Raw genomic sequence first — 18,221 nt, 5'->3', positions numbered from 1 at the left:
TCTTTAGAAGAAAGAGTTACACTGCCAAAGCAGGCTTAATTTCAAAAAGCATTGGTTTGGTCCTAGTAACAAGGTAGGAAGGTGAATACTAACATTAACTAAGTTAACTGTTGCTATAAATTAAATGTTTAATGGAGAGTTAACAACAAGTTAATCTACTTTTCCTTAGAGTATTGAGAAAAACTATTTCTCCACACAAATCATAATTTTGGCAAATGAAAACTGACAACATTTGAAATTTTCAATATTATTCTTCCTCATAAAATAAAGTGATAACCTAAACAATCTTGGTTGGTAGTTGTTTTCCAGAGTATAAAACAATAAAAGTAAAATATTCATAACTTCACAGTTAAAAACAGTAGAAGAACATGGTACTCCCACCAGCTTAGTTTACGAATTTGCTAGTTAAGCTACTGTATGATATATATGATACAACATATGTTCCCAGTATAGGTGAGTTCAGTTCATTTTTTATCAACTCTCAATAAATGTCAGTGATTTTAGGGACCTTTGTCCACACAGAGGTCTGAACCTTCAAGGAATAAGGTGACGCTTGATTTTCTCATACCTCTATTTCTCACCTTCATATCAAATATGTCTCCTTACTCAGCCTATAAAGCTAATAATTTTCTTGGATGATAGGGGTATAGAAAGTGAAAGAGCTGCACTATACAAAGATGAATAGACTTAGTTTCATCTTTCACATGAAAAATTGCAAATAATAATTTAGAAACTACCATCTGACTTATGCTGTGAGGTTACTGAAAATTTTCAGATATTCGCCATCATGAGATGTATATAGTCTCTATTTAAGAATCCCTATGTGAATATTCTTAAAAAAATAAATGACATATTTATCCTTATATATGTATGCACATACATTTATCCCACCCCAAAATATTTCAGTTTATTACGTAGTGCATTGCATTTGTGTGTACATAAGGGATTTTAACATCTTGTGCACCTGCACAAGCATCCTGACTAATCAATGCCTTGCTTCAAGCCTCAGAAAACTGTTCTGCTAAACAGTAGAGTTGTATAAACAGAATAAGATTGACATATTACATGTTTTTATTACTTACTCAAAATTTAATCTTAAAGAATGTTGATTATCCATGTTAATAATGCCTATCTACAAGAATGCAATTCATAAATATATTTTTAAAAATATGGTTTAAAACTATCACTGCTTCCATTTCTCCAAACATAAACTGTGGTTCAACCACTTCATGGAAGTAGGGAAAACATTCCAACTGAGAAGTAGCAGTAGAAATTGGCTTATGAAAGTCTAATTCCAAATCAATAGCATTTTGTTATCCTACTGAATATAAAATGTAAGTAATTTGTGCATGCAACAGGTTGTAAATGGCAAATTATGACTTTTTTTCCCTTGGGGATATCAGTCAAGGTTTATGATGCATAAAAGGGAATAGAAAGGTAATGTCTCATCTTGACAAATCTGGTAAGTAACACAGCGTATCTTTCAGAACATACTAATGACATATTTGGAAGAAATAGTAGGGTTAATTAAAACTCTGTATTTATACAGACATATACATACAGATAGTTAATATGGAAAGTATCATTCTCCTAGCAAAGCTGTTATGTAAAAGCAATTCCTTGTTTTTCAGTGCTGCAGAGACAAAGCTGAAGTTTGATAGAAGGTTCTCTCTCCTTTATTCTTGGCTGTTGATGTAGCCAGTTCAAATTTCTTCTTAAAAACATGAGAACTTGCTTTCTTAAAAGCAAGTTATATAAGAAAATAATAAAAATTACAACCACTGAAGTGGGAATGAAGAGCTGTCCACCCAAATTTGCCTGCAAATCAAGATAAAACCAAACAGTATATGTTCCCAGCTCAGGTTCTTGCTATATGATTAATGGGTCTAGGAGAGGTCTGCAGAGTTGTTATAGGTTCTTTAGTGTATCAGAGGCAATCTCACTGAGCTGTCAGACATCACCTACGAGACAGTAACTTCTGAACATCTTGGAGAAGCATGGAAAAGCCTAAAACACTAAAAACAGAAATTAGAGTTTCATGCATGCACCTCTGTCCCTGGATACTAGCATACATAATATTGGCTGGTGGAGTTTATTTGAGGACTCTTGAGAGGGACGTTGTTTGCTGCAATGTCATCCTATGAGCTGTGGAATAAAGGTGTGGAATAAGGTACACCAAAAGGAATTCAGGTTGGAAGTTAGGAAAAACTTCTCTGAAAGAGTGGTCAGGCACTGGAATGGGCTGCCCAGGGAGGTTGTGGAGTTACCCTGGAGGGGATCAAAAAACATTTAGATATTGTACTGCGGGACATGGTTTAGTGGAAAATATTGGTGATAGTGGTAACCATTGGTAGATGGTTGCACGGGATCTTAACTTCAAAAAGATGAGACAATAATACCAAAATGATTGCCCTCCACACTACCCTTTTTTGCAGTACTTATGGTGCAATCCTGATGTTTTTCCCTGCCTTGTCCTTCATTTTCAGTGCCCAAATGTTGTGTGCTTTGTTGTCCGTCTCCTACTGATCTTAACTTCTTTCCCAAATCTAGCAGTCCTACTATTGACACAGTTAGATCAGTAAAGAAAGAAGGGACAAGTATGGGCAGCATTATTCACAAATCCAATTAGCTGTAATTATTCTCTTTCTCTGAAAAATATTCACAGAATCACATAACCACAGGGGTTGGAAGGGACCTCAGGAGATCATCAAGTCCAAACCCCTGCTAAAGCAGGTAGCCTACAATAGATTGCACAGGTAGGCATCCAGACAGCTCAAGAATGTCTCCATAAATGAGACCCCACAACCCCTCTGGGAAACCTGTTCCAGTGTTACCCTTACCGTAAATTTCTTCTACATATTAGTACGGAATTTCTTATGTATATTCAAGTTTTAGTCCATTGCTCCTTGTTCCACACAACACCGAGAAGAGCCTGGCCTCATCTATTTGCCTCCCACCTCCCTGTAGTTATTTATAAATATTTGTCAGATTCCCTCTCAGTCTCCTCCACCCCAGGCTGAACAGACCTAGGTTACTCAGTCTTTTCTCCTACAGGAGATGCTCCAGGCCCTTAATTATCTTTGAGGCCTCCACTGGACTCCTTCTAGGAGATCCAATATTACAGCTGAGCAGAGCTTCTGCCCAAGCAGACATATTTGCAGCCTTGAAATCAGCTGCTGGAGCCTATCAAGCGTCCCTTTCCCTTACTTGAGAGGAATCACTCAGTGACAAGTTAAAATCAAATCCAGACATTCCTACCCATATAATTAGTATTTTCATGCCCAAGACCAATTTCTCTGCCTCTGTTATAGACAACCAGAATCCAAGCCAGTTTAGTATACTTAGATGAACATTGCAGTAGGTTAGGAGATTTGTGAACAGATCAGCAGTCCCAGATGTGGGGGCAGCAACATCTTTTACAATAGTGGAGGGTGCAGCTGAAGGCTATTACAATTTCAGCCATCCAATTTCAGCCCACTGCCACATCTGTGAGAGCCTCCTGGCACACTGAGTTGTGATTGTTATTGATTTTCAATGGGGTTAGGACCTTTTAAAAGTTATATACACATTACTACATTTGACATTGAGATAAATACATTTGACTCCATATCACAATTTCTCATGCACACAGAACAGTACCATCAGGTCACAAATATCACATTTACATCAACAGATTGATTTGCTAAATTCCAAACTGCTAAAACTCTGAGATTCTTATTAATCCTTTGGTTTCAAGCTTGTCACTTAGGATACAATCTAAAGACCCATAAGGTCTCAGAGGTGTAAATAAACCTTGACAATCAGTGACAATGTTGAAGAGAATACTGTGCAACTTTTAGAGTTTAGGGTGAACTTGTAGTTCTGGCAGCTAACCCTTTGTGTTAGTGAGCTGAGGCATAATTGCTCCTTAAGGCATAATAAGCATAGGAGTCTATGGTCAAGGAATGAAGGAATGGGCAATTTAGCATCTAGGCCTCCCAGTACCCCTGAAGAAAAACTAGAAAAAGAAAAAAACAAAACAAAACAAAACAGCCCTATACTGTGCAGACTCATTCAAACATAAAATAGTCATTTCCTGTATTTATGTTATTTCCTACTTATCTTCTTTATTACAGCCTTCATCCTGAGAACAGAATTTTAAAAAATTAAAAAATCAAGTTAAATACTTAGTGCGAAATGTAATTTTAAGACTGGGTAATGCTGGATGTATTAAAAACAAAGGGCTATCCATGCTGCTAGGAAGAAGGAGGTTGTTTCTTTTTAAATAATAACATTATTGCTAGGGCAATTCAGTTGGGAAGTGAGAAGCCTCAGAGCAGTCTGCCTTAAATGGGAGAGATAGTAGATTTTGACTTCTCTATTCTGCTTGCCAGATGAACACTCCAATAAATAGACTTTAGAGTGTTCTGGATTCAGGTCATTAATGGCTCCTGTTCAACTTATTCCACTTCACTTGGAATATTTAAATATTAATTAAGGGAGTAGAAAACAGAAAGAATGACTGTATAAATTTATACTGTATGTTAAACTCTCACTTGAGCCTTGGGCTTTAACCCAGTGACCTTATCAATTCACCACTCTTGTGATCCATCAGGCTGGAATCTGAATCTACAGAAGGGAGGATGCCAGGGGGAGAAAAGAGGTAGAGATTAGAACCCTTTGGTGAAGGACTGGGCAATGTGTATACAATAATCTGATGCATTCTTTAAGGTTCATCATATCATCTTCATTGAGCCTGCAGACGGCTGCAGCTCTGACAATAATTACTATTTTCCCATACACATAAAAACACCCAAACTGCAGTGCCTGTTTCTGTTGTTTAGGTGGTATGCATTATAGTTCTCTTTTTATCTCTCTAATTTGGTTTCTGCCCCCTTGGTTTATGCAAGTGGAAAGAAAAAGGCAGAATTTCTGCTGCAGTTATTAATAACTTGCAAAAAAATAATGATAGCAGTATTTATTTCTGAAGTAACCTAATAACTTTTGTCCAGAAACTTTTTGACTTATTATAACTATATAGATGATTTTTCAAAGGCCAATTTTTCAAAGGCAAAGGAGTTGGAAACTCTACATTGGACTTATGCCTTTTCCCTGAGTATATTTGGGAACAATGAAATCCTGGTATCTTCAATTGATTAAGAACCTTCTTAGATCCACTAATATGTGTCATGTTTCCTATTGAACAAATATAGTAATAGAAGGGCAAGAATTCCGAATAATGACAGAGACGTAGATTGAATCAGTGAAAGATATCTCAGTTTATCTTTGCAAGCTCCTCTCACCACTACTGGCAACAGGCTCTTGGATAGAGCAGAGAGATTCAGTTCTACCCATAGATTCTACCCATAGAAATGGGTAATAGGCACCTATCATAGGTTCTGAGTTTAAAGGAGCTTCTGCAATTTGATAAGCAGAAATGTAACAATTATAGAAAAAAATTATTTATTTAGAGCTGCAGCATAAATCCTCTCTTAAGATGGCTGACTCAACCAACTCTTTTTTTGTGTTTCATACTACATTCCACTATGTATGAATGAAAGAATACAACTGGAATGATTAACAGGAAAAAATATGTAGAAGGAGTTTCACAACTGATCCCAGAATATACGGATTTTGAAAGTTATCGCACAGGGTACTGTCATATTGCGCTACTCCCAGTTTATATAATCAAAATGCAAAAAGAAAAACCTTACAACACATATGTATATGTTGGCAAACTTCTCAAAGTCAAAAGGTGGCATCTCTGCAGACTAATGGCTTAAAAAGTTGTAACTGGGGCTATCTGTGAGGGAACATTTGCAGATTTATTGGCGACTGATAGTTATAAAAATGTAATATTCTTTATGAAATGTGGAAAATAGGGTTGGAGATTATGCAGCAACCAATTCTCACTACAAAAGAAATAGAATAGAGATTATGGAATATAGAGCGGCTGGAGCATGAAAATTAACTGAACAATTGAATTCAGAAAATGCACTAACAATTACATAGTGTGCTGTATACTCTTTTAATTTCCTTTTCAGCTATTATATCTGCATTGGTTTTATTTTTGATAGATAGCATCTAATAATTTTAAGAAGTAAGTTTTATTAATGATTCCCATTCATTATCCAAGGAATTATGTACACCCATCTGTTGAACACATCCATCAATTTCAATAAGAAGTTTGTAGAATAAAAGATACGTTCTATAGTCATTTCAATATAGTTCCTTGAAAATGTGAATTTTATGCAATATAAATAAACAATATTACGTTAATTAATATTAATTACTATTATTTATTACTAAGAATAAATAGTGTAACTGAACACAATAGAAGTTATTAATTCTAAGCTGTGATCCATATTTTGGTATTCTAGTAAAGTTGCTTTGTTAGGATACCGTAGTACCACATGCTATGTGGAAAAAAAACACAAAGTAGTTTCCCTGAATAAATTACTTATTTAACTAATAATAACTTCATGAGCAGAAAATGACTTTCCAATGAGATATGGCCATGTTACGATAAGGACTGGGAAATTTCAAAATTCAAAAAAATCAGTACTTTTAAAAACAAATATATAATCTCTAGCTCAGGAATTGCCTTTATTTCAAATCTCTATATGCTGGAGGTTCTAGCATATTATGGTAGAGTAAGGAGTAAACATTTAATACTTGAACTCAATACCTTACTTTTTCTTCAGCATTATGCAGTGGCTACTGATGAAGACATGATAACACACTACCTGGACAGTCAACTGCCGTGTTGACAGTTCTCATGCTCTTGATGACCTCATTCTCACCAGGTAAATCTATGCTTTGAAGTAGTTCTGCTGACTTTGAAGTACCTGTTCATAGCATGAGATGATCATTGTAACTAATGAATGAAACTGGAAGATGAGATCAATAAGTCCAACAAGCAATAGTTTAGTTATGTTATTACTTCTCCACTGCTCTTTCTTTGTAATTCCACTTAAATGGAAACAAGATTTTTTCATTTTGAGAATTTGTTAGACACTACTGCTTATGTCCTACTTGGATTCATAATTATTCCATTGTGAAATTATAACAATTTCCTCATCAGTATACTGTGAGGACTATGGTGGTTCTAAATGGGAGAGAGCAGCAAGAGAAAATGAACTTTTAAGAAACAAATTACTACTTTTTAAGAAACACTGTTATAATAAAAAGGCATAATATGTTTGGGGGAGGATTCTTTTTTACATAGAACAAATTTTCAAAACCGTCTGTGAAGAGCTAGTAACTGTCAATAAAAGAAACAGTGAAAACACAGAAAGTTCCAATGATTTTAAATTTCTTACTATCTTTTGATATTTCTTATACAGTGCACCATATACCTGGTATAAATAACTTTCTGAACTGATTAAACAGTTGAAACACAGCAGCTCTTCATCACACTCCAAGAATATCAAATAAAAATACTTTTAAGGATCATGGTTTTCATCTAGCTACAATTTTTGAAGGCATCCATCCTTTCTTATTCTTTTTCTTTTTTTCTTTCTTTCTTTCTTTTTTTTTTTCCTGAGAACAGCTACAAAGATCACTTTAAAAATACTTCTGTGCATATAAAAAAGTATATGTATGCCATTTACTGAGATGGCTTATGTAGTTAACTTCTTTCTATGCAGATTTAGATGATGGATTTGGACCACTGCTGTAAGCAAAGAGCCAGAATCCATTAGGGTATTCTGGCTTCACTGCCACAAGAGCTCTCCTCAGCAAGGGTGGGAGGAGGGGGGGGGGGAGAGATGGGGCAGGGAAGGAAATCCCAGAAGTAGCTACGAAATTTTTTTTGTTAAGGAAAACAAATGTGACAGTAGGGAAGAAAAATACAATTCACTAAAGTGTAACAGCAAATAAGATCTTCAGAAAATTAAGATAAGTAACAAGACACATTGACCCTAAAAGGAAGAGTAGGTACAGAAGTCTTTCCAAACAGCACATTCCACAATTTATAAACCCTGAAAATTAGATGTTTGTAAACATCTGAAACAGGGAGTGTTTGTATTTCTTTACAGATTTTGATTTCATAGTTCAGCAGAGGATTGCTTGATACTTCACATTATGTAGCAGAAAATTTGTCTCGTGTACCTTTCCAAGGAAGTGTAAAAAATACTTTCACTTCATTCTGAAATTGCTTACAAAGAACATTGTGCTGAGATGACTTTTAACATTCTATCTGTGCTTTTTTTTTCCCCATGTGCATATATATTTCAAAGAGCTTTTACATTATCCTGGTTATTATTCAAGTATAACAGGCATAGAAGGGATGAACAGTTATTAGCAGCTAACAGATTCTCTCTGTTGTTGAGCCTGCTGAAATAGTCTTATATGAAATTGTATTGTAAGCTTCCTTACAAGAATTCACATCTGAAATGACTTTAGGAAAAAAAAGAAGGGAAGGAAAGCCCTAAGGTCCAGGTTTAAAAGAGAGGATTTCACTGGGAAATTGTATATATCATTTTATTGACAGGTCTATTACTTCATATAGTGATTTCTTGAGAACTTAGAAGACTACTGAGTTAACAATAATCAACATGGAATAAGTTATTCCTACAAAGACAAAACTGCAAAATGTACAGTTGTTCATACTGAGTAAGAGAAGAAGTACCATTTACTGCATATTAAACCAGCAGCCAACCATGGCAAAGGGACACACAAGATACTCCCTTTCTTAAAGGCAGTAGACCATGATCTGTGAGTTGGAGACTAACATCTTTCTGATTGAAATGCGTAATCACTTTGACCCCTCTTTTATATTTTCTTTTAAATATGCTGAGATTTGTTAAAAAATCTCATTTCTTTTCAAATTCCTCATTATGCAGATAAGAAAAGAGTGTAACTGACTTCTAAATATACAGTACTAAACTCTCAGTATCCTGAAAAATTCATTATTTGTTGTAATCTGTACAAGATACTTCTTATTGATTGGTAGTAATACCTTCCCTTTTTGGAAACAAGTTTTTTGCTGTAAAATGGTAAAAAGAATTTTTACCTTCCTGTTCGTTTTAGAATTCTGACATTTATGAAAGAGATGCCGAGGGGTTATTCAGACATACTTGTGAGTTGATATAAGCTGAGAGGTATATCTTATCTTATAAAATGTCAAAATGAAGGCTAGAGGAAAATGGTTGCCATTTATCTTTAAATAGCATGAAACCTTCTGAAGCAACAGCACTGTATGCATCCTTTTTGTTATTTGTTTTTGGAAACTTAACTTCATACAGTACTAAAACATTTATAAGGGATTACAGAAATGCACTGATTTTTTTTTTTTTTTCCATAAGAAAAAAAAGTCTATTTAGATGCTCCCATCTGTAAAATATTGATAGTAATAATAAATATTGAAGGTCACTAGGATAAATTGTAGGTTACAAATATCTGTTTTCACTCCCAGCAAATATACCACCATACCAGTATAAAGAATCTCTGTAAAAAAATTCCAGATCTGTGTTTCTCCTGGTGGAACTAGCATTATCTCTCACATTTTTGTCTTTGAATATTTAACAAGATGATTTTCTGACTTCTTTTATTTCAAGCTATCTGTAGTTAGCTATAGTACATAGTAAACAGGAGCTTTTGAACAAAGGTCCATCTTTCGTCAAGGAGTCTAATAAAAAAGTATTAGCAGTAGTCTTGATCAAGATGGCTCCTTTGAAGTTATTTCCCCCCCTCTTTTTTTGGTCTGGAGGAATCCTTTGGAAAGCATTCCTCTGGATTTAGGACAAGAAAGTTTCCTGAATTGGTGGGGATGGAGCTTGGTGTTAGGTAAAAGTTACTGGATTATAGCCAGAACAAATTTTTGAAAATTTGAAACAGTTATGGAATCAAGTTTGATGAAAAAAGATCACAGTATTCATGTGCAGGTATAAAGTCTTAGGTATATTTTTTCTCTATGCAAATATCCATATGGCATTTCATCTATACGCTGAAAAGAGGGAAAAGCCAGGGAAGCCATCCAGAAGGACCTGGACAGGCTGGAGAAGTTGGCCCATGAAAATCTAATGAGGTTCAATAAGGCAAAGTGCAGGGTGTTGCACTTGGGTTGGGGCAATCCCAGGTATTTATACAAACTGATGAAAGATCTCCTTGAGAGCAGTCCTGCAGAGAAGGTCTTGGGGGTCCTGGTAGACGAGAAGCTGGACATGAGTCAGCAGTTTGTGCTTGTAGCCCAAAAGGCCAACTGTGTTCGGGGTGCATTAAAAAAGGGATGGCCAGCAGGGAGAGGGAGGTGATTGTCCCCTTCTACTCAGCTCTTCTGAGGCTCCATCTGGACTAGTGCATCCAGACCTGGGGCCCCCAGTACAGGAAGGATGTAAAGCTCTTGGAGCGGGTCCAGACGAGGGCCACTAAGATGATCAGAGGGCTGGAGCACCTCTCCTATGAGGAAAGGTTGAGGGAACTGGACTTGTTTAGCTTGGAGAAGAGAAGCCTCCAGGGAGACATCATTGCAGCCTTCTAGTACTTGAAGGGAGCATATAAACAGGAGAGGGAATGGCTGTTTACGAGAGTGGATAGTGAAAGGACAAGGGGGAATGGTTTAAAACTGAGACAGGGGAGTTTTAGGTAAGACATTAGAAGGAAGTTTTTCACCCAGAGGGTGGTGACACACTGGAACAGGTTGCCCAAGGAGGTTGTGGATACCCCATCCCTGGAGGTCCAGGCTGAATGTGGCTCTGGGCAGCCTGGTCTAGTGATTGGCAACCCTGCACATAGCAGGGGGTTGAAACTCGATGATCATTGTGGTCCTTTTCAACCCAGGCCATTCTTTGATTCTATAAAAAACAAGATCATTTAGATTTCTTTGAAGGTTACCTGAGGAATAAAAAAAAATCACTTCAGTAATTGTACCCACTCCCTGCATCTTTCCTTCTGACAGCTCAAATCTATCTGTTGTCAGCTGAGCAAGGTTATGAACAGATTTTAGAAATTATTAGAGACATCTGACTTTTATCCTGAAGTAGATTAACAACAAATGAGACTATTAGAGAGTCTATCTTGTACCTGTGCCTAAGCCCTGAGGACTTCTAATATTTCTGATTTTCACACCAACACATTCTGAACAAATCAGCCCAGAAGGATTGCTCAACACCACAATGAATAGCCTAAAGATTGGTTTAGGGACTCCTGCTTCTGTGACCTGGAAACCAGGCCTCAAATTCTTGTTATCTAATTTTATCTATTACAGGTATCCAGAGATGGAACTGCACTTTAAATCTTTCTAGTGCATCTATTCAGATCTCTGCAGAGCAAATGAGATAAAATAATAAAGACCTTACCTGACCAAACAGATATGAGAGTCTGAATGGTCTCTAATTTATCCCAGTGATAAACGCCAAGAAGTAGTTACCTGGTTACATTATTCAGCTCCAGAAATAGAGCCATTCTCCATAATAATTCATAGAAATATCCCTCACCAGTGATACATCCATGTGACATATAAAGTGAAACCTGAAATGTTCCCTGTGTCCCAAATGTGTCAGACTGTGCCTAGTGACAGCAAGACTGTTCTGTTCTTATGTATGGGCAAGTTGAGAACAAGATGCACAGGCAGATACTTTTCTGTACCTTCCCACTGCTATTAATCTGAAGATATAAAATCCAAATTCAGATTTTGGGGCCAGCTATTACTTTCTCTTGGGGAAAAAAAAAAAAAAAAAAAAAAAAAAAGTAATGTTGCATGAAAGGCAACACTTTGATGTGTGCACTTAAAATTGCTACGGGTTTTACTTCCAAATTATAACTGAAACTCCCAGTTCTAAAGCAACTCTAAATTGAAAGATAATTGTAAGTTGTATTAAAGGCATGGAAAGAACCAAAAAGTGAAAGGCTTTTTTTTTTTTTTTTTTTTTTTTTGGTGCCTGATATTTGTATTATTACGTGGGCAGCAAAATTTCTTTAGTCTTTTCTGGTATATAGTAATAGCATCACACAACCATTTTGATTCACAGAAAGGGAAATGGCAGAATTATCAACTGATTAATCTAGCTCAAGAGTTTTCTGTTTCCTACAGTAAATGGTTATTTTCCTAACTGACGTAGTAAAACCAAATCCCAAAATAATGCTTTTTACTTTCTATATATATTCATCAAAAACTCAACCTTAATGGTTTCCACATAAAGAAATAATGCAGTAATTTAAAATCAACATTCTTTTCATTATGTAGAAAATTGCCAGTGTTTGTACACGACGTGTTCCTATATTTGTGAATATATCTATTTCTCCAGCATTAACTTGCTGTATAAAACGTAAAAATGGCTTCTATATTCTTGAAAATAGAAATATTTACCTACATAAAAGCTATAGTATCTGAAGAGAATGTTTTCAGTATTAAGTCAGGTGTTGGAAAGGAAAATAATTTTGATCCATGATTTGATTGTTAAATGATTCAGGAAAGTGTCATCTTAATCCTGAAAATTATTTATGTGGAAGATTTACTTGTAGGTTAACAGTCCCTTAAATTTATTTTGATAGATAAGATAGAAATCCTCTCTGGATTCAGAAATATCTAAATCAAATGATGATTTTTAAAAATATTTTTAGTATCTATCTGAACAGAGTATGCGTTATACCACTTACATTGAGCATATAAGCCAAAATGGGGAGAATGCATTAACGATAACCCTGTGACATTTAAAAAAAATATATAAGATTCTTAATTTTACAAAACAAATTCAAACTATATAAGTCTGCGCAGAGCATAGAGTGTTGCAAAATGTTCATGAATTTTAATTCATTTTAATTGCATTTGTCTAATTAGTGTTAGCATAAAGATGGAATAAAATTGTTGAAACAACTCTGAGATGATCTTTCTGAGTACCTCCCTGTCCTATGCATTAATAGGTCATCCAGTTACTTACATTTTCAGAATATGAATATTTCTCAGGGCCATAGCCTCTCTCAGTTCCTGTGTCTGTACTAAAACATTAGACACAAAATTGAGTTCCCCCTTACTTGGTCATGGAAGACTGAACAACATCTAAGCAGACCAGCAAAGTAGTCCTCAAATCTCAGTGATGTATCTCAGAGCAGAGGAAAGCCTTTCCACTTTTTAATGGAATAATAAAAAAAACATTCAGTATCTTAAAATCTCACCTCAGCATAGTTTAAAAGACTTAATTTTGAGAAAATAAAGGTCTCCATTTTAAGATGACCTTGCTATTTTACTGCTAACTGGAACAGAAAACTAGATACACCGGGGAAAAATTTTGATCAAGTTGGAACGATTGTTTCTTTATTTCATTTCATGGATTCTAAACCAAATAATGTTTAGCAATTGCTGAAAACATGCACAAAGTCATCACAAAATCATTCTGCTGTCATCAAATGGTAATACCCCCCACAAGTTCTCTGCAATAGCAAATCCACATAGTAGGAGATCACATATTTGTAGCCCATGCAAACAACAAGTGCTGCAAAGCTTCATCCCAGATAGGGCGCCTTGCATGCACATCAGACTCTTGCAAGACTTCTACAAAATTTCTGGCATCTCACCTCAGTCTTAGCTCAACAGCTTTTTTGTGCCTCATACCCTGACTCTTATGGCAATAGGAAAAGAGAAGAGCAAAGTTGTGTACTTACATTTCAAGTTCAAGCATGATGACTGAAAAGAATATTTATACATATTTGTGTCAACTTCCCTTCAAAAAACAGAAAAAAACCTCTTTTGCTCCCTGATTAACCATGGCCTATATCAGTGAAACAGAAACAGCAGGACATTTATCTGCCTGTTATTACTTTTCAAATTACCTACACAGTACTCACAGACCTTCTGTTGATGCTTAAACATATCCCATGGAAACCCAGTGTTTTCAGATTTACTAAACATCCACACTGTCCCAAGTCACATACAAGGCACACAGCACTGCTGCATGTATATTTAAAGGTATTCAGATTTGGATGTATTTGCTTCTAGTCTTCTAATGTATATCTTCCTCCAGCTCACTATGAAGTAAGATCATACTACTTTTGTTTGAAAGGAAGGAAGAAATGAAGCAATTAAGTCAATATTGAAGGTCATACTGGAAATCTGGCAGGAGACAGAACTAATCCCACATCTCTCCTTCTAACTTTTGGCTCATTACACCTCTACATTGTGTAAAGTTTCAGCAAAATACATCACAGATTTTCTCTGAGTGCTATTGTTTATCTCCTTTTCAAGGTGTTTATACACATTCAATGTGTATATAAAGTTTCTTTCAGAGTTGTTGTTTTTTTTTTTAATCTTGGATTTTAAGTATATCAAAGCTACAGTTACTTTCTTATTTCAGAAAACTTTCAAGCAGTTCTCTGAAGTTTCTTTAATATTAATACAGCAACCTCAACTCATACCTTTGCTAGTATAATGAAAAGAGATAGAGACGTCCTCTGCAGATTTTGAAGTTGATAGTCCTTTCTAAATTTTTAAGAAAGCTTGGGAGAGCTACTTAGTTATTCTGTGTATATCTTTGCAAGATTTTGCAGGTTGTTATACTCTGGTCAAAGGCCTATTCATTATCTAACCTCTCTTTATTAATTTCCTTTTCTATTATATCAATAGAGTGCAGCTTCAGCTGTAATTAGATAGGTACTAATAAATAAAAAATGCATACTTTCACATTTACTGAAGATGAACATTTACATTACAGTCGATATTTCAGCCTTTCAGATTACACTGACGATATTCTTACGGTCACAAAAATGATAATCTTTCACTCACTAACACAATTCATACCCAGAAAAGTGCAATGCATTCCAAATGCTATTAAAGTACTATAATGGAAGACGAGAATAGACACAAAGTGTATATAAAATAATTGAATGACTAATAGTGTGCAATATTCACATGGTAGAGTACTGAAATAGAAGCAGACCATTAGATATTTGCTACTGTAACTTAACCCTGCTGTGATTAGAATGAAAATAAAAGCACAAACAGTACAAAAAGAAAAAAAATCAAATGTGGCAATAAGGTAAATGAGACTTTTATTTTCATCAGTTTATAATATATATTGGAATGGAAGGGAAGAAATGGGAGGTTCAAAAGTTAGACAGAACTCAGAATTTTGATCATCTCTTGGCATTTTATTTAATTTAGTCCTTAGGCCAGGTGCCACACGGAAGTGTGAAAGAAATTGTGTAGGATGAAATTCTTAAAGAACTTTACCCACATACTGCATAGCATCCTGTGTACTCCCCAGGACCCACGCAGGCAGGCTGCCTTTGGCAGAGCATTGGAGAAATGTTAAAATGCCTTTAGGGTTCTTCCACCATTAAGAACTATGACAAAAGCTTCACACCACGTAAGCAGGCAAATAAAACTTAAAGAAGACTGATGTCTCATTTACAGCTGAGCCTGTTTCCAAGTCCAGATCAACAGTTACCTCCTACTCAAGCTGCTGATTAGTTCAGGAGTGGTATTATTAACTTTTAAGGAACATTCATGAGACATTTACTGGAGGAGAGAGATGGAAATTGGTTTCCAAATGGTCAAGCTAGATTTTTTTCTCCTCCCATACACAATTGCTTTCCCTGGTGGACTACAATGTGACAGTCCTTTGGTATTCTGTCCTCAGTGGGTGCTGTTCCAAACCACTACAATAATGGGAGACCATTCAGTATCTAGAGCTTATTAAGGTCTTTGTTCCTGTGATCAAGTGCTGAAAATGCCTTTATTAGATTCTGTGAGCATAAGGGAAGTGTCATGGAAATGAACCTGTCATGAAAAACACAAATTCTGGGGTTTGTGTAATGCACAGCATAGTTCTATGCCAGCTGATGCCTCAATTTACAGTGTCCTGCAATTAGTATTACCTTTGGACAGATGCTACTTGTCTGCAGAAAGATGCATAAGATAAAAAGAGCAAGAAAGCTAAATTAGATTCATATTATTGAAAGGTGAGGAAGATAACTTTTATACTGAATAAATTTTGATGATGGACATGAAAAGGAAAGGATGAAGAGCACAAGCAAGTAAAATTATATTCGTGCAAGAGATCTGCTGAGAACAAGTAGCCTGCGTGCTGGGAAGTTCACGTGCTTAATATCTATGTCCAAAAAGTTGTTGATGGAATACTGGTTAAGTCAGTAAGAAATGCAATAGTTTATAATTCCATATTCTACCACTTCGCTGTCATAGAACATAAGCAAGTTGGAAATACTTTTGCAACCAGAAATTAGTGAGCAATTTACTAACTAAAAATATATGTTGTTTTATGTAAAACATTCTACTTTTTCAGTCAATGAGACACTGTAGTTCTAGTGTTATTCAAAATCATTGAAAACACTCTCTCCAGTTGCTATGAGAATAAAAGATAATATTTCTATATTTGATGTAGCAGAAACATTTGATTCTTCTAATTAAAAGAATGGAAGAAAAGGAAATACTGAAAGCAAACAGCAAGTCCTGACTATAGCTGAAAACAAGAAACTATTTTCCTAAACAAAATTCAGTGATTTAGCAAACTCCATGAAGATAACTTAAATGAAAGATCTAAGTGGGAGTATCTACCTTTTGAAGAATTTGAATTATTCAGTTATACAAAGTGAAACAATTCTCAACAAAACCTTAAAAATAACAAGGACTGTGTTTGTACCAAGAACAATAGTGATTTCAAAGGTATTAACTTGACAGATTCAGTGAGTTCTCAAATGTAAAAGAGTTTACAGTAAATGGTAAAAGTAGAATATAAAAATAGAACTGATGTAGAAAAAAATAGTGGAATGTGATGTTTAAGAATATGACTGCAGAGCATGAATCTTCTAAAAGCACAAACAATTAGCGGAGTTTTCACTGACACTAATTGAATTACTGAATCCGTAGGAAGGATTTTTCATTTGTATATTCCTCAGGGACAGTTGACAAAAACTGTTTTAGTGAGGAAACTAATATGACAACTATTACTATGAAGTAAACTTTTGAAAGCACGCTGAAGATGCTGAAGGTTTTACGACATGATCCTGCAAAATCGCAGACCTTAAGATAGGGTGCAGTTCTTCATGAAGTGCTCTAGGCTTGAAGATTCTAAAATCCTCATTTGTCTATTTGAAGAACACACAAAATGTTCAATTTTAAAATGCATTCATGTTCTCTGGTTTTGCTTATGATAAAAGGTGAAAACCAAGAAGAGGAATGCAGAGAAATTCAAAGTTGTAAATACTACATTTTTTTAGCACACATCATGCATTTTTGTTCTAACTTGATCTTAGATGGCTATACTTATGACAAAAAAAAAAAAAGAAAAAGAAATATATGTGATTTTATTTGGTTTTGGTTTTCAGTCTAGGGATTAATCTTCACATTATACAGTGCTGCAGGCTGCTCAGGTATCTGAGAAAATGAGTATTGCTGGGTGGGAAACAGATCTAGGGAACTTTCTAAGGATTTACTAATACAAGATTTATTTCACTGTTCCTTTCTAATTGTAAACGCAATAAACTAATATTAATCATAGCCATTTTTTTTAATATTCTGCATAGCTACAGAACTGTGAGCTGAAACATCTGCACAAGTTTTTGTAGACCTCCTGCAGGACAAGAGGAAAGGTCTTAATTCCTGCTTATTCATACAATGACAAGATGACAGGGAGAAGTGAAACTGGCTGAAAATAAGATTCTCAATAGGAAATGACACATAATAGCATTATAAAGAGGATTTTTTGATAGTTAAATAATTTCACCTAGAAAATTCTTCCTCCAGGAGATTACAGTTGACAATACAATTTCTCCAATGCAAGTGATCTACACCTATTTTAAGAAGAAGATAAAACCAAATTATCTGTCTGCCCAGGAATTTTCAGAGAAAGAAGGAACACCTGAAAGATGAAATGATGTTTGTATTTGAGAAGTGCTAAGAAAATGTAAACAGATAAATGAAAATAATAATGGCAAAATGGCTGAGTTTGCAGATACAGGAGATATAACGTTAAAACCTTATAACGTTTGTAAATAATTATTATCATAGAGTCATAAAGATTGGAAAAGACCTCTAAGATCACCAAGTACAGTCATCATCTCATCCTCACAGTGCCCACTAACTATGTCACCTTTCTTTGAAGAGGACAGTATCTGCCAGAAGTGCATGTACACATACCAGCATATCTGTGCCAAGTGCAAGACAGAATGGGGAGCAGAAAAAAATGAACATATTGACACCAGAAAGGGAAAGAGAAAGGAGAAAACTTTTTGAGCACTGTCAAACCACTCCTTTTTGAAGCAGCAGAAACCCTTGTACCTCAGAATGC

At 35.3% G+C, this 18,221-nt stretch overlaps 1 protein-coding gene across 1 annotated transcript in view; it reads right to left on the bottom strand.

Moving 5' to 3' along the window:
- The window catches only part of TRDN (triadin), a 205,327-nt gene that overhangs the window by 179,226 nt on the left and 7,880 nt on the right, over window positions 1-18,221 (bottom strand). The gene's annotated exons all lie outside the window — the stretch shown is intronic.

This window comes from Meleagris gallopavo, chromosome 2 (assembly GCF_905368555.1).
Source record: "Meleagris gallopavo chromosome 2, MGAL_WU_HG_1.1, whole genome shotgun sequence".
Taxonomy (NCBI): Eukaryota; Metazoa; Chordata; class Aves; order Galliformes; family Phasianidae; genus Meleagris; species Meleagris gallopavo.
This window is presented reverse-complemented; position numbering and strand designations above follow the sequence as displayed.